The sequence below is a fragment of the Chiloscyllium plagiosum genome, chromosome 10 (assembly GCF_004010195.1).
Source record: "Chiloscyllium plagiosum isolate BGI_BamShark_2017 chromosome 10, ASM401019v2, whole genome shotgun sequence".
NCBI classification, from domain to species: Eukaryota; Metazoa; Chordata; class Chondrichthyes; order Orectolobiformes; family Hemiscylliidae; genus Chiloscyllium; species Chiloscyllium plagiosum.
In genome coordinates, this window is record NC_057719.1 from 31,931,962 (window position 1) to 31,947,712 (window position 15,751).

At 38.2% G+C, this 15,751-nt stretch overlaps 1 non-coding gene across 1 annotated transcript; it reads left to right on the forward strand.

Annotated features, from left to right (window-relative positions):
• The first annotated feature begins 1,079 nt into the window (after positions 1 to 1,079).
• LOC122554047 lies at positions 1,080 to 1,204 on the forward strand. The gene has a single exon (XR_006312910.1). It is a non-coding gene; the product is annotated as a U6atac minor spliceosomal RNA (small nuclear RNA).
• The last annotated feature ends 14,547 nt before the right edge of the window (positions 1,205 to 15,751 follow it).

The window sequence follows — 15,751 nt, forward strand, 5'->3', positions numbered from 1 at the left end:
GTCTGCTCACCTTTTGTTTTTATGCGGTGCCGCTTGTTGTTGTCATCAGACGTCAGTTGTCCATTGTTTCTATTTTTCTCTCTTTTACGTCCCGTCTCCGTCTTCATCACGTCGGGGTCACCAAATTGTCGGACTTTGGCTCAATCTACCAATTTACTTTCTTCTACATGTGAGCCAAGTCCTGCATGTTCTTTCAATGAAGCAATAGGAGAAGATATTCGGTCTCACACTTTTAGTTTATTTTTCGCAGTAAGTGGATAAAGCATACAGAGCTCTGGGTCTAGACCTTTCTGTCCCTGACAAACTATATAGTGTGTCAGTTCAGAAAGTACCACACCTTTCTGTCCCTGACCCAGTCTTTTTATATAATAAAAAACGTCATGCAATCACTGAGGTGGGATTGTCTTCTGATTGGCTGTTGATCTGACTCCATTCTCCGCCTCCTTGTGTTCCCGGATGTCCGACCCCACATGACCTTGTTTCGCCCGCAAAACGGAGCACCACGTGACTTCCTCGCACTCCTCCGGCATGCGAAACAGCGCATCACGTGACCTCCTTCTGCGCGCCGCATAACGGAGCATCCCCAAAGGCTTCCGAATGCCGAGTATATTTACACTCGCAGCCAGCCCTATATTTACAGTAAATAAATTCTGATTTGTTAAAACCAAGTGGTTTGAGCATCCACATTGCTCCTGGAATATTCACCTCACATCTGTTTAAAACAAGTTAGGGTCTGGGCTACCTTCTTAAAATGTATTGAGGGGGTCTGGCCTGGTCCATAACAGTCTGCACAAAGATCTGGGACTTGGCCACCATCAGTCATTAGCATGAGATGCTCATAATCGGGGATCAATCTGAATGCTGCCCAGGAAATGGGTATTGGTCAGTCCTGTAGGGCCAGAAGAAGCAGTCATGGAGTTCTTGACTGATAACGTTCAGAGTCTGGTCAGTCATGTCTCGGGGCTGCTCATTGAAATCAATCAATCAACTACAGCAAATACATCCCTGGAGATCGGTGTGTTGCTCACTAAGGATGGTGCAAGGGATTAATTACGAGTCGTGGGGAGATCACTGCTAAAAAGGTAGGGGAAAGGAGACAAGTTTAACACTCCCCATGATAAAGATGGAAAGGCTCGAGTGGCCTTAAAACACAGAGGTGTTAAAGCATTGCTATCTACTTAATGGCATCCAACTATGTTTAAGTCACTTCCTTGTTAGTGTAGTGATTATTATCCCCACCTACAATTTGGTTCAATTCCCAAATGGGAAGATTATTTTGGGGCCCTCTTGTGGTGCATTATTGCCCCTACCTCTGAACTGGGAGGCCTGGTCCAGAAGTATGTAATAACATCTCTGAACTGATTACAAAAATTAGTTAAATACAGTTAAAAAGGGGGAGTCAAGGTCGAGTTGGTGGAAACAGTAAATGCATGTGCGGAAGTGAAAATAAGGATGGCGATGGTGGAAACTTAAAGTGAAGGGAGGATTTGTGGAATGACATCAGAAGGCATGACAGGATTGAGGATTATTAGGGGGTTATTGACCCTGACGACCACAATGGCCTTGTGTTAGTATAGAAACCTGGCACATGTTTTCCGTCACCTTGGGTCTGAAAATCAGGTAAATTGGGGAATTTTGCATACTTTAAAACATATTTAACTTCTCTGATAACTCCCGGAACAGAGGTGCTTACTTTCCAGCCCACTACCCCAATGAGGCATGACAATGTTTACCAATAAGTGATGGACAGTTAGGCTAATTTGTGATAAGAAAACATGAGTTAAGAATGTGAGATGAAGTTTCCAGAAGATAGTTCCTTCACCTATTTTCCAGGGTGGGGGAGAGAAGAGGTCATGACGGTTCGCTTCAGCCCAGTCACCTGAAGGAATTGTAAGAAAGTCTGATTCGTTAAGTTAAAACATTTTCTCTTCTTCCTCTTACTTAAAACATTGTCTTCTATCATTTTAGATATTTTTTATATTTCTACCTTTTCATCGTTAAAAAAGCTTTTGAATTGGCCATTTGAATATTTTTGTTCTGTCTTATGGTTTTATCGTGGATAAACATTACTAATTTACAACTGGTGTTTCAATGAAGTTGAAACAGTAAGTCAGACCCCATAAATCATTCTAAAAGATGAACATACATAAAGCTTTCCCCAGAATCTTAGTTATAAGGAACACACACCTTTTGGGACAGTTGTATTTGCAAGGACCCACCAGCCAAGATAGTCCAGACCAGTTTCCTAATGTGAAGGTAACAATATTGGTTAAAGCACAAGAGAAAGCAAGTGCACTTTAAAATGTTGCTGCATAAAATGGGCATAAATGTGTTTGATGAACCATCCCAGTATAACAGACTGTACCTTTGCATCAGTAAAATACAAAAAAATTGGCAAATGAAAATAAGTTAAGCTAAAAATCAAATCAGAATTTCAACAAATGTGCATTTTCGAAGATGATTTCAATTTTGTTTGGAATAATTCTGTTTGCATTTATATAATGGAAGGTTTCTTTGTCACTATAGTAGTCTGTTTCCTTGTCTGCTTTGTATTGTAAGGGCTTGAAGGAATACAGGTTCTAATTACAGAATAAAGTAGAATCACAGAATCTCTACAGTGCAAGGGCAGGGCATTGAGTCTGCACTAACACTCCATACGGCATCCCACCCTATCCCCAAATTTCTATGGCTAACCCATGTAACCTGCAGATCCCTGGACACTATGGGACAATTTAGCCTGGCTATTCTGCCTAACCTGCACACCTTTGGACTTGGGAAGGAAACCAGAGCATCTAGAAGAAACCTATGCCAACACGAGGAGAATGTACAAACTTCACGTAGTCAGTTGCCTAGGGCTGGGATTTAACCTGGGTTCCTGGTGCTGTGAGGCAGCTGTGCAAACCACTGAGCCACCATGCACCACCCATAAAAAGTAAAAGCACAATAAGTCAACTCAAGTCTCAATCTGAATAATCAAATGCTCGGACTGTCAGTACTTACCACTGAAGAGAGCTACATTTTTAGCATCAACCTAGCAATCTGTTTACCACTTAAGTAATGATCTTTGATTAGTGAAATTGGTGCAACATTTACAGAAGGAAAAAGTGCAAAATGCATTATTCTATTCAATTGAACAAGTTGCATATTGTAACAAAAACAAGATACAGCTGGAAACCTGAAATCATTGATGGAAGGTCATCAAAGCGAAATACTTATTAACTGTTTCTCACCACAAATGCTGCCTGAGCTGCTGAGTATTTCCAGCATTTTTGCTTTTATTTTGAATTCTGTGTCAATATCTGGTTCAAATGGATGGATATGTCATTTAGAGACATCACATCAACTTGAACCAGGCATTCACAATCTGGAAAAACACATGTGCCACAAACAGATCCATAAAGCAGTTAATTAACATGTAAATTATATCTTTGTATTATTTTAAATTCACAGATTTATGAATGCTTTACTATCAATTATTATACTTCTTATTTTTAATTTAGTTCAGGCTTCTTTGACATTTAAGATATATTGTTAATAAAATGCAGCATAGTCCAATTTAACCCTTGGTCCAGTGATATTTCAATGCTTCGCAATTAGCCATGAACAAAATTCAATCTCCCTAATGATTTTTTAAAATTTTTAGTTCAATGTTTGGGTCAACTCTTACAGTTAGTGTGTAATCTTGTGACATTTATCTTGAATGCTCTAAGGCGCGTAGGAATTACATGGCTATTTTGGTTTTCCTGCAGTGGTTAAATGAATCCCTGCAGGATTATGTAGAAACATGAAAGACACATTGGCTGATGTTGGTGTGCTTGTGTCAGACTAAGTTAGCCAAGGATAAAGTTATGAGCCCTTACTGGTAAGTTGTGCTACATAGCACAATTCTTACACGGTTGAGGATCTTTATTAAAAGTGGAAGTGATCAAGTTGTCTTTGAATAGTAAGATCCTACCCCTCTAATATTTTGTTATCTAGTGACTGTAAGACTGGAAATGGTTGTTCTGAGGTAACATCTAAGCATTTGGTCAGCCTCACAGAATCGTGTCATAAAAATGATTTAATTATCTTAATGAAAAGAAGTGTAATTAGAATTGGGCAATAGGAAATATGTTAAATCAAACATGAGCTTTGCCTGCTTCCACTGATACTTATGGGAGTCTCTGCTGTCATGTTACTGACATAAGAGGTGAGTATGCTAAAAAAATACTGAGCAGGATGATACCACATGATCAGCTGTGAAGACTTCGAGTAGCAGCTTGCTAGACTAGGGACGTAACTGCAAGTTATCATTTTGCCTGCTAAGTAAACTCATATAAGATATTCAAGTGAATTGAAACCACAACAGTTACAGAACCAGTATGAGAATGTTAATACTGTGTTAAGAAATACAACACAAGGTTATGAAATGGTTATGAATGATCATTTTCCTTATAAAAAACTAAGGCAATGATACACTCTTTAAAACATCAGGATTTTAAAGAGATTTCTAAGAATTAAAGCAATACAGAAGTTACATTAACACTGGAAGCTCTTAATTCAAACACCATTGACTGAACTGTGAGCACTTAATTTTATAAGCTGGCCAATTCGGGAGTCCATGCACGTGGTGAGTTGGTTCTGAATTGGGTTGCAGAGACTTCAGGGCCATTAAGACAACCTTGAGTGCCATTATGAAAGTGAAAGCGAAACATCATTCTTTTTACAGACAGGCTTGAAGTGCATCCAAAAACAGCACAGTGAAGATTTTTTAAAAAGAGCACAAGAAGCACAGCAGCTGTCTTGATGAATCTTCACATGCAGTAGCCTTTCAGTGTTGCTGCTATAAAACCCCAGAAACTGATAGCACTTGCAAAAGACAGAGAAATTCAGAACTTGACTTCAACACTCCATTGCCTGAATTGGAAAGCTGCAGCTGTCCTGAATAAATTCAAGGATTTTGAGCAAAAGATGGAGTTATGTTTCTTAGATTTAGCTGTTACAGAAACAGAAAGTGGTGCAAATAAAAATAGCCATTTGAACAAGGGATTGCACAAAGTCTATACTCCATGCTTGTTTTGACAGCACCAGAGAGGCCCAGCTAAGCAACGGGAGAGCTGTAGGATCAGCTTTGTATAAAAGTGAACTTTATAATTTAACGTCTAGTGCTAATGTATCACAGGCAGCAGCCACAAGAATAAATTGATCAGTAGTGTCACGACAAGGACAGAAGTGATTGTTTTAGGGGTCCTAGTGTAAATGTAACTTCCATGCTGCTTTAAATCTTATCTGAAGACTTTTCTCTGATATTTTAAAGTTTCCAATCCTTCCTTTGTTACTTTTTGGAGAACTCATTGCTCATCATTACTTCATAATTCTTGTGTTTATGTTGGATTTCTTAAGACAAGGATCTTTCTCAGAGGCTTAACATTCAAAGTGGATGATGAAGCTTGCTATAACTTAAACATCCATTCGAGCTTTCAAAGGAAGAGCTCTTGGAGAAAAAGAGAGGTCATGACATCCACACACTAGTAATTAAGATGGCAGAAAATATGAAGAAGTCATTGTAGTTTTATATACAGTTACCAGGACTGGTGCTGTAACCAGGAAACAGAAAGCAATCAAGTTTTATTGGAAATCTACACTTGTACACACTGCATGATCTTTGCAGGCCTTGTGATACAAGAGAACACTGGGCTTAACTGTGCAAGAAAACTTGTTCCAGACATGCAACCAGAGGCTTAAATAAGACACAGCCAAATAAAAATCATCTGGAGCATGCAGTAACAGCGTGGAGCGTGCCAGATGCTTGCATTAGCACAAATGCAGAGATGAGCTTCGCAGCAAAATGGATCCAGTTGAAGATTCAAAATGGGTAAATCTTCAACCAGAAGATAAACAGACTTTCCACGTTATGAATATAACACATTGTGTGAACAAACTCATGCAGTTAGAAGCATTTGCCACTAATAACATCATATACCAGAAAAACAATTGGTAAATATGTGCGCCAGACCAAAACTGACACAGGAGCTAATGTAACTATCATACCAGTCAGAATTCTGAAGAATACGTACCTAGGCCATTGGATGGCAATGAGGTACCTACAGCAGCAAAACCAACTGCACACAATGGGTCATCCTTCCCTTGCATTGGTATATTCAAAGTGAAATGCAGCTATTGCAATTCTGCATGGAATCCATAAGTATTTTGCTTAGTGAACTTGAATGGACAAGTAATAGCAGGAATACCAGCTTGTACAAACTCAATATTGTGACCGTTTACTAAATCACAAGGACAGCAAAAGAGGCTAGGAATATTTGTACTGAAACAGCCCAGGACTTGCAGCAAATACAGACACATAAAAATAACACATCGGAAACTTCAGAGATGATATTTCATTAAACCATAGAGAAGATGAAATTCCATCAAACAATCCTCCTGGAAAGTGCAGTGTCCAAATACAAGAGAAGATTAAGAGCAAATGAGATGATATGGAAAGCGATGATGTCATCCATAGTGTACATCCATGCACATACTGGTGCAGATCAATTACTTGCACACAAAAAAAAAGGTGACACAGTCAGAGCAAGTTTGGTTCCAAGACATCTAAAGCTTTCTCTACAAAGATAGCAGCATAAGAATTCTAAACCAGAACTGAATTCCAAATTCATAGGATCTAAATTCTTAACAAGTCTGGATGCCAAGTATGCATGTAGGTTGGTTCACTTGGCAAAGGAAACTCTAGAAATCACTGCTTTCAGAACAGCATTAGCTGTCAGAGACTAACTTCAGTCTATTGGTCAGTCAGAATCTGTTCGGACAGTATATGGACAGAATTTCAGAAAGCATTCCTGGATGGATATCTATTACTTATGATATTGTGATGATGGACAAAACCAAAAATGAAAGCAACCAATCTGCACTTATTAATATTGGCAGCTCATTTTAAAGAACTCATCTTCATCAGCAAGAAATACCAGGCCAATATCAGATCAACATTTTTGGTTCAACCTATTCATTGTGGAATCCATCCCAATCCAGGCAAAACTATACATTACAAGTCAAAGAAGACATGGAGAGGTGTTCAGGACTTCCTAACTTCCTTGCACTGTACATATCAAATCTTTCTATCAAAGCACTATTGTGAAGAAAAAGCATGCTATATGATGCCAGGAGGATCATTAGCATGTCTTCAAGTGAGTTGACAGTGTGTTGCTGGAAAAGCACAGCAGATCAGACGGCCTCCAAGGAGCAGGGAAATCGACATTTTGGGTTGGAGCTCTTCAAGTGATTCCAACAAGCATTGTCAGTAGAAATCTGTATCTTACAGTGTTATGAACCAAAGAAGAAAAGAATCCTACAAGTTGATGCATGTCGGAAAGAACTAGGAATGTACATCATGTAAGATAGTATACCAAATGAACTTTTGTGAGTGCAATCATATTATTTCAACAGGGTACATGTATGCATCAGTATCACAAGAGTATTCAGACCATGTCACAAGATCCCAAATGTACTGTTCAGTAAGCAATTCACTGAGGAAACTATTGGAGATAATTTAGCACAAACCACTGGTAACTGCTGCACCTAGACAACAATGACTTCTGATAGAAATACAGATATCCAACTTCAATATATGAAATCGGTACAACTTGGTACCGATGGGTGCCATGGTGACACAGTGGTTAGTACTATTGCCTCATAGCGCCAGAGACCTGGATTCAATTCCCGTCTCAGGTGACTGTGTGGAGTTTGCACATTCTCCCCGTGTCTGCATGGGTTTCCTCCAGCTGCTCCGGTTTCCTCCCACAGTCCAAAAACGTGCAGGTTAGGTGAATTGGCCATGCTAAATTGCCCGAAGTGTTAGGTGAAGTGGGAAATGGGTCTGGGTGAGTTGTGCTTTGGCGGGTCGGTTTGGGCCGAAGGGCCTGTTTCCAAATGATTAGTTTGGCCATATGGAGCAAATTGCTAAATCTGAACAAGAATGCAGAACCTCCCTCACTTACAATTTGCTGACCTGGACAGAGGAGGTGATGGCCTAGTGGTACTATTGCTAGATGAGTCTAGAAACTCAGCAAATGTTCTGGGGTTCAAATCCTGTCAAGGGATATGATGGAATTTGAATTTTATTTAAGGAATTAAGAAATCTGAAGATGATGATGAAACCACTGCCAAGTGTATGGAAAAATATCCTTCAGGGAAGGAAATTTGCATCCTCACTTGGTTTGGCCTACATGTGATTCAAGACCCACAGCAATGGGGATTTTGAAGGAGAGGAGAGTGGTTTTTTGGTTTTTTTTTAACAAGATAAATTGAAGCCCAAGATAGGGGGCAGAAAGCAAAGAGTGACATCATATGAAAACGACACTGTGGAAAAATGCACTGAGATTCAAAGTCTCAGAGCTGGTGAGGAAGGAGCTTGTACTGAGTGGTGAGTGGTATATATATAAAAAAAATCTGAACAAGGCAAAGCAAAGTCTCACATGGAAGGCTGGTTCAAAATGTAAGAGCTCTTGGGATGCAAGGCAAGTTGGATCTAAAATTGGCTGACAAATAGGAGACAAAGGGTAATGGGGGAATGTTGTTTTTGTAACTGGGAGACTGTGACCAGTGGTGTACTAACTGGGTTTGGTGCTGGGACCCTTGCTGTTTGATACATTCATTAATGAGTTAGATTTGAATGTAGCAGATATAATTAGTAAGTTTGCAGATGATACAAAAATTGGTGGTGTTGTTGATACTGAGGAGGATGGTCTCAGGTTGGTAAACTGGCATGGCAAAAGTAGATGGATTTTAAGTGTGAGGTGATGCATTTTGAAAGATCTAATAAGGGAAGGATATACACAATGAATTGTAAATCCTGAGGGAGTATGTCTGATTGAAGTATACAAAATTAGAAGAGGCATAGATAGGGTGAAACAGAAGAATATTTTGCTTGTGACGGATGTGTCTAAGGTCAGATAGCATAAGTTTAAGGTGAGGAAGAAGTGATATAGAGAGGATCTGAGGAAATATCAGACGGTGGTAGAAATATGGCATGTACTGCTTGAGAGAGTAGTGGAGGCAAGTACCCTCGCAACACTTAAGAAGCATCTGGATAAGCACTTAAAATTCCAAGACATATAGGCTGTGGACAAAGTGCAGGAATATTAGATTAGTATAGTTTGGTGTTTGTTGGTTGGCATAGAGATGGTAGGCCGAGAGGCCTCATTTCATGCAATATAACTGCATGACTATGACTCCAAGGCTCTAAACCACCATCAGAATTGGCCTGAGACGAAAAAACTGCAGGTGCTGGATACAGATACTGTATACAAGCAGGAGGCTGGAATAGTCCAGCAAGCCAGGCAGCATCAGAAGGTGGAGAAGTTGATGTTTCGGGTATAACCCTTCTTCAGGAATTGGCCTAGCAAGCCACTCAGATGTCCCAATCGCTATGAAGCAAGGTGGCAGATATGCTTATGGTTGATTTGATAAACGTTAGTCAGCACAAATGCTACCAGATTTAGGAATCAACAACAAGTAAAGTTATTGTGAAGTGTAATTGTGGAAGAGTGGCCTGACACAAGAAGTGCCAGACACTTTCAGATACTTATGACCATGCAGAGATGAACTTGGTATCTCAAGAGGTGTAATTATTAAAGTTAAGTTATTTATTGTACTTCAGTGTCATAGCTATATTGAGGACATTTCAGCACAGAGTGGACAAAATGCCTGGCACAGGATGCTGGGTAATACGAAGATCAACAATGACATAGAGAAGACACTGAGGATTATGTGAGGCATGCCAGAGTCACCAACACAGCAACATAAAGAAGCATTGCAACCTCCTGAGAATCCACTGACTTCTGGTCCAAAATTGCAATGGATTTATTCACCATAACGAAATAGTTTTTTAAAAATGAATTCTGTATAAGTGATTGCCAACTTCATTAACAAGTGGATCAGTTTTAAAAGAAACCCATCAAAAGCAGACTGTGAGTCTGGTTTGACCAGCGATGCAGGTGGTTTCAGGACCTAATTTGTGTGTATGAGTTATGGATTGTTACTTTAGCAGAATCTGCTAAATGAGTTCTCCATTTAAACTAAACAGGAGCAATTAGCACTTTAAGCCAATCCATAAAATAAATAAATGGTCAGAAACTTTTAAGATTCTGCAAGTGGCTCATGCTGTACTTGTAAAGTTAAAGTACTATTGGCTTCGTATTAGATAAAATATTTCGCAGAACAGTGGGCATTCAAAATAGTTCAAATCATTGTTTCAGTGTATCTCCCTAGCATGGAGCTAGACAATGGGTTGGGACAGAAGCAATTTGAAGATTTTGCAGTCTACCAATTCTAAAAGCTTGTTCTACTATATGAACAACAGGAAATTTGAAATTATTACAACTACTGGAGGGCTTGTTGGTAGAATCTGACTTTGAAAGTGTGATACTGACACTGTCCAATGGAGGGCAGTAGACCACCAATGCACTGCCCTGACTTGCCTGTGCAGAATAATTCTTTATTTTATTCTTATATTCCAAGGTTTCAAAACAATCAAAATAATAACCTAAGTGATCTCGTTCTTTGCTGTGCATTTGAGGCTATCAGGTTTAATAGACAAGTCAGTTGCTGAGGCTTTACCTCCTATAAACAATTCACATTCAAGGCAATACTTGCTTTTTCATTAATTATACATTTTGGTTAGATTGTAAGGGGGTATCTTTAGAAAATAATACCAATGTTTTAATTAACACAAAGCAGGGTGACTGCTTCTAGAGGGCTTTGAGCGAACAACCTGGCACATAGGCTCACCAATAGCTGCTCACGAGTGAATTCTGATCACTTACTGGTTGCATGGTTCTAATTCTAGATTAATGCAATGGGATTGATCCTCTTGAGAAAGAGACAGAGGGAGAGAGAGAAAGTGAAGGATAGGCAGAAACTCAACACAGTTGTCTTGCTTTAATGTAAAGCCTCTAACGTAAATTTATTATCTAATACTTAATATGATTGGAATATTGTTTTAGATGGTATCACTTATGTTAAGTAATATGGGCAGGCTTCCTAAATTAAGATTCAACAAAAGCCAATGCACACTGTTTTCTTACAGTTTTGGCAGAAATTACAGAGGTGTTTTTAAAGCTCACAGCAGGCGGATGGGAGTTTCTGCATTATGATGTTAGGTTGGCAACCCATCATGGCATTCTGCAATAATATGGATGACGTGTGGGTGCTGAAATCAACAGCCCACACATTGTGTTGATGTAATTGATAAATGTATTATTAAGTTTGTCAACTATTTAATCATCATAGTTTTTCAGACATTAGACAGAAAACAGTTTGGGAATCTTTTACTGCAGTTATGATGAAATGGCACAAGAGTGGTACAAAAAGCCCTGTAACATCAGTTTAGCAGTCTCCGTTATAGTTAGGGCACAAGAAAGAGGTCCCTGAGTAGCTTCAAAGTTAGTAGAAAGAAAAGCTCCAGAAACAGAAAACTTCAAGGTTTCAAAGAGGAAATCATCTTACAAAGCTATTGAATGCATCGTTTAAGGAATACATGTTAATGAGTAAGTGTTAACAGCTTGTTTAAGGGTCTCCTGATGACACATTAACTAAAGAAGAAAGCATTGAGTAAATACTGATGTTTGCCAGAATGAAACCAAACTTAGCTGTGTTAACTGAACAAAAACAAACTTTAAAATAGAAACAGATTATTGAGGTGTCAGCATCTTTAAGGTTGATGTTGAGAGAATAAGGATTGATTCTTTATTTATGACATTTGTAATAAGACTTTCAATTTGTTCTTGTATAGTGTATTATAGTTTATTTTTCCTTTATATATGTAATGAGGTTTGTTTGAATTATATTGGAACCCTTTTGTGAACGACCAACATGATAACTAAATTGCAAAAATAAAACTTATTATCCATCAAGCTAGGTTTCCTTCTGGGATCTGACTTGTCAATTTTTACCATTGGCTGGAATCTTGGCAAAGTGGGGGCATTTGTTAGAATAGAAATTTGTTGAAGTTATTTGTGAATCTTCGAAAAATGAGTATGTAGAGATACTGAGCATAATGGTAGGAGTTGCTATGTATATTATGTGATTTGGAATTTGAAAATGGCTTTTGACTATTGCTAAGGCGTTTCTAGGAGTTGAAAATGTAGCTGGAATATTTGCAGACTAAAATACTAAAATATTTTTTATTTGTCGTGATTATATGAAGAAGTGGATACATTTTGCCAGATATGCCAGACATACCAGGCAATGAGGAAGCATTGGTCATTAATTTAACCAGCATTTTTAAAGAAGCATTTTCTGAAACGTTTTGAAGATTTTATTGGATTGAGGAAGACCCCTACCTAAAACAAGAAGGGGGAAACAGGATCTTTAAGTAATAATTGTGGATGGTTTAACAAAATTTCCTGAGTTAGTGTCTTTGGAAAAAAAAATAGAATAAATGGCAATGGAGAAGTTAACAACTTTCTTGTTTAAAGATTTGGTTATTCAATAAAACACAATCAAATAAAAGTTGAACTTTTATGTCATAAATAGTCAGGAAATATTGAATAATTTGAGAATAATACAATTTATCTCTTAAGCTTATTATCTACAAACTCAAGGAGTATTTGACACCTTAAAGGCTTCAAACTTAAAGACCATGATTAGAGCTTATGTTCAAGAATGTCTTCATGTTTGTGGTATAGGAATTCCCTGTGTTACTGTTTGTTATTACAGCTGTCCTTAACAAATCCACTTTTTCAATTGATTAAAGAATGGACATATAAACCAAAGTTAAGAAGGTACACGGCCAATTGACATGATCGTCCCGAGAATCACTAAACAAAGTAGGTGAAATGGTGATAAAAGAATTGAAAAGTGTTCAAAACAATGAAAATTAGCACAGATAAAGAAGGTCAGAATTTGTTGCTACAGACAAGGTGCCAGCATTACATCTGTCTCTTGGTACCATTAAAAGCAAGGTTATGGGACCTTATCAAATCAAAATGATTCGCAGTGATGTGAATCATGAAGTAAGTATTCCAGAAAGGAGAAGAAAATCAACAAATACATTGTGCTGATGTATTAAATCATATTATAGCAAGAATTATAGTCAGGAGAGAAATGTAGTTACAATGGTGAAAGGAAAGTATTGGAACAATTTGAGGAAAGTGTTAAAGTTGCCCTTCAATATCAAATTGGATAGTATTTGAAAAGTTAGATGGAATATTCTGCTATCTCCCAAAAAACTATCAAAATTACTTACAAAATTGGATTAGCCAAGCGAAATGTAGGGCTACAGAGGTAGGGTAGGGGATGCTGCTAGTTGGGATGCTCTTAGAGGGTCAGTGTGGACTTGATGGGCTGAATGGCCTGCTTCCACACTGTCTTGTTTCAATGATTCTATTTAATTGATTCATGCAAACAGGCCCAGAAAAAACATCTTTGGTTATAAGTGATATTAATGCAGGGAATGTATTATCTGTAAAACAATATCCTTATAGTCTTAATTTAGAGAAATTAGGCAAAGAGAGAAGAGATCATGATGGATAATGATATTATTGAACCAAGTCATCACAGCTCACTTTATATGATAGGACTGGAACAAGATGGATCACAACCAATATGAATAGATCTTTGCAAAAACAATTCAGTAACAGAAATTGATTCATATCTGATAGAATGATTAGAGGTTTGTATTGAGAATACTGAATATGCACAATTGATTTCAAAAATTGACTTGTTAACAGGATATTGGCAGGATCCATTATCTGACACAACTAAAGACTTGTCAGCCTCTACAACACCAAATGGCCTTTATCAATGTAAAGGCATACTGTTCAAAATCAAGAATGCACCAGCAACTTTTCAGTGATCAACCAATAAGGTAATCTAAGGATTAGGAAACAGTGAGGTCTGCAGATGCTGGAGATCAGAGTTGAGAGTGTGTTGCTGGAAAATCAAAGCAGGTCAGGCAGCATCCGAGGAGCAGGAAAATCGACGTTTTAGGCCGGAGCCCTTCATCAGGAATGACTGGGGAGACGAGAGGACTTGGGGAGTACAGAGAGGGACTCACTGAGATCTTTGTAGAGAGAGGAGCAGAACTTTTTCAAGGTAGGCATCTTTGGAAGAGGCTTCATAGTAAGGTTGAAATCAAGTAGAAGACAGTGAAGTCTGCAGATGCTGGAGATCACAGTCGAGAATGTGTTGCTGGAAAAGCACAGCAGGTCAGCCAATATCCAAGGAGCAGGAAAATTTACATTTTGGGTTGGAGCCTTTCAACTGGAATAAGGCCTCATTCCTGATGAAGGGCTCTAGCCCGAAACATTGATAATCAAAGGATTATGCAACTGTGTTCAGACAAATCTGGGAGGAACTTTATAGTACTTTCATGAGTTGTTTGATTTATTTGCAAAGAGTTAATTTCTTCATAACTTGGCTATAAGTGAATTTTTCAAAACAAAGCTGACTTATTTGGGCCACAGTGTGAGACAAGGCTAGGAAGCACCTAAAGAAACAAATATAAGGGCTATTCTGGAGTTACCTATGCTTAAGCAAAAAATGGAAGTTTTGTCATATATTGGCATGAAAGAATTTTATCAAGATCCATTCAGAGTTTCAGCACTGTCGTGCCTTTTTAAAACAAGTTTATTAAAGAAAGGCAGGAAATTTATTTAGAAGAAAGAATGTCAGAGTGCTTTTGATGCCTTGAAAGCTGTACTGACTATGGGTCCAGTTTTAGCAGCACCAAGTTATGATAAGCCATTCAAACTGACTGTTAATGCCAGCAACATTGGTGTTGGTGCAATGTTATTAAAGGGAGATGAGATGGGAATCAAACATTCAGTCATTTTTCATGCAAATGGTATGTGTCAACAGAAATATTCATGTGAAAATAAATAAGATTTGAGTTTGATAATGGCCCTGGAACACTGTTGAATTCTATATTTCTAACAATTGCGTAGAAACTGATTTATATGGATCATAATCCTCTCACTTTTCTTGAATTATTTCATACCAGGCTTTCGTGACTGACTGGAGTTTAATACTGCAGCTATGTCATTAGAAAATCCTTCATGTCACAGGAAATGACACTATTATAGTGGATACTTTACCATGAGAAAGTATATGTTGTGATCAAACTGAAGTTGTGTGGAAAATGATTATTAGGGAAAGTTCTTGGCTATTTAATATGAATATTGTTACCATCAAAGTGAAACTTGTACAAATTGCGAGAAGAAGAATTTGTCTTGGGAAACAAAAATGCCTGTTAAAGATACCTTATCATTGCTTCTGTCAGGAAGTACGATGAAGATTCATGATATATTATTATTAATAGTATTTAAAACATAGGTTTTATGAACAATGTTTTATGCTTTAAGTTTGATTTATATTTCAAAGGTGTGTGTTAAGAAGGGAAGATATAAGGTTTAGTTTAATTTTTGACGTCTGTGAGTGGTCATCTGTTTTTTGGTAAGTTTGTTTATATGCATTTAAATCTTTAAAAGAAATCTTAGGGTGAAAAGTTCACTGTTTCAGAACACGAGTAGAAGTGAGAAAGTGAGGACTGCAGATGCTGGAGATCAGAGCTGAAAATGTGTTGCTGGAAATGCGCAGCAGGTCAGGCAGCATCCAAGGAGCAGGAGAATCGACGTTTCGGGCATGAGCCCTTCTTCAGGAATGAGGAAAGTGTGTCCAGCAGGCTAAGATAAAAGGTAGGGAGGAGGGACTTAGGGGAGGGGCGTTGGAAATGCGATAGGTGGAAGGAGGTCAAGGTGAG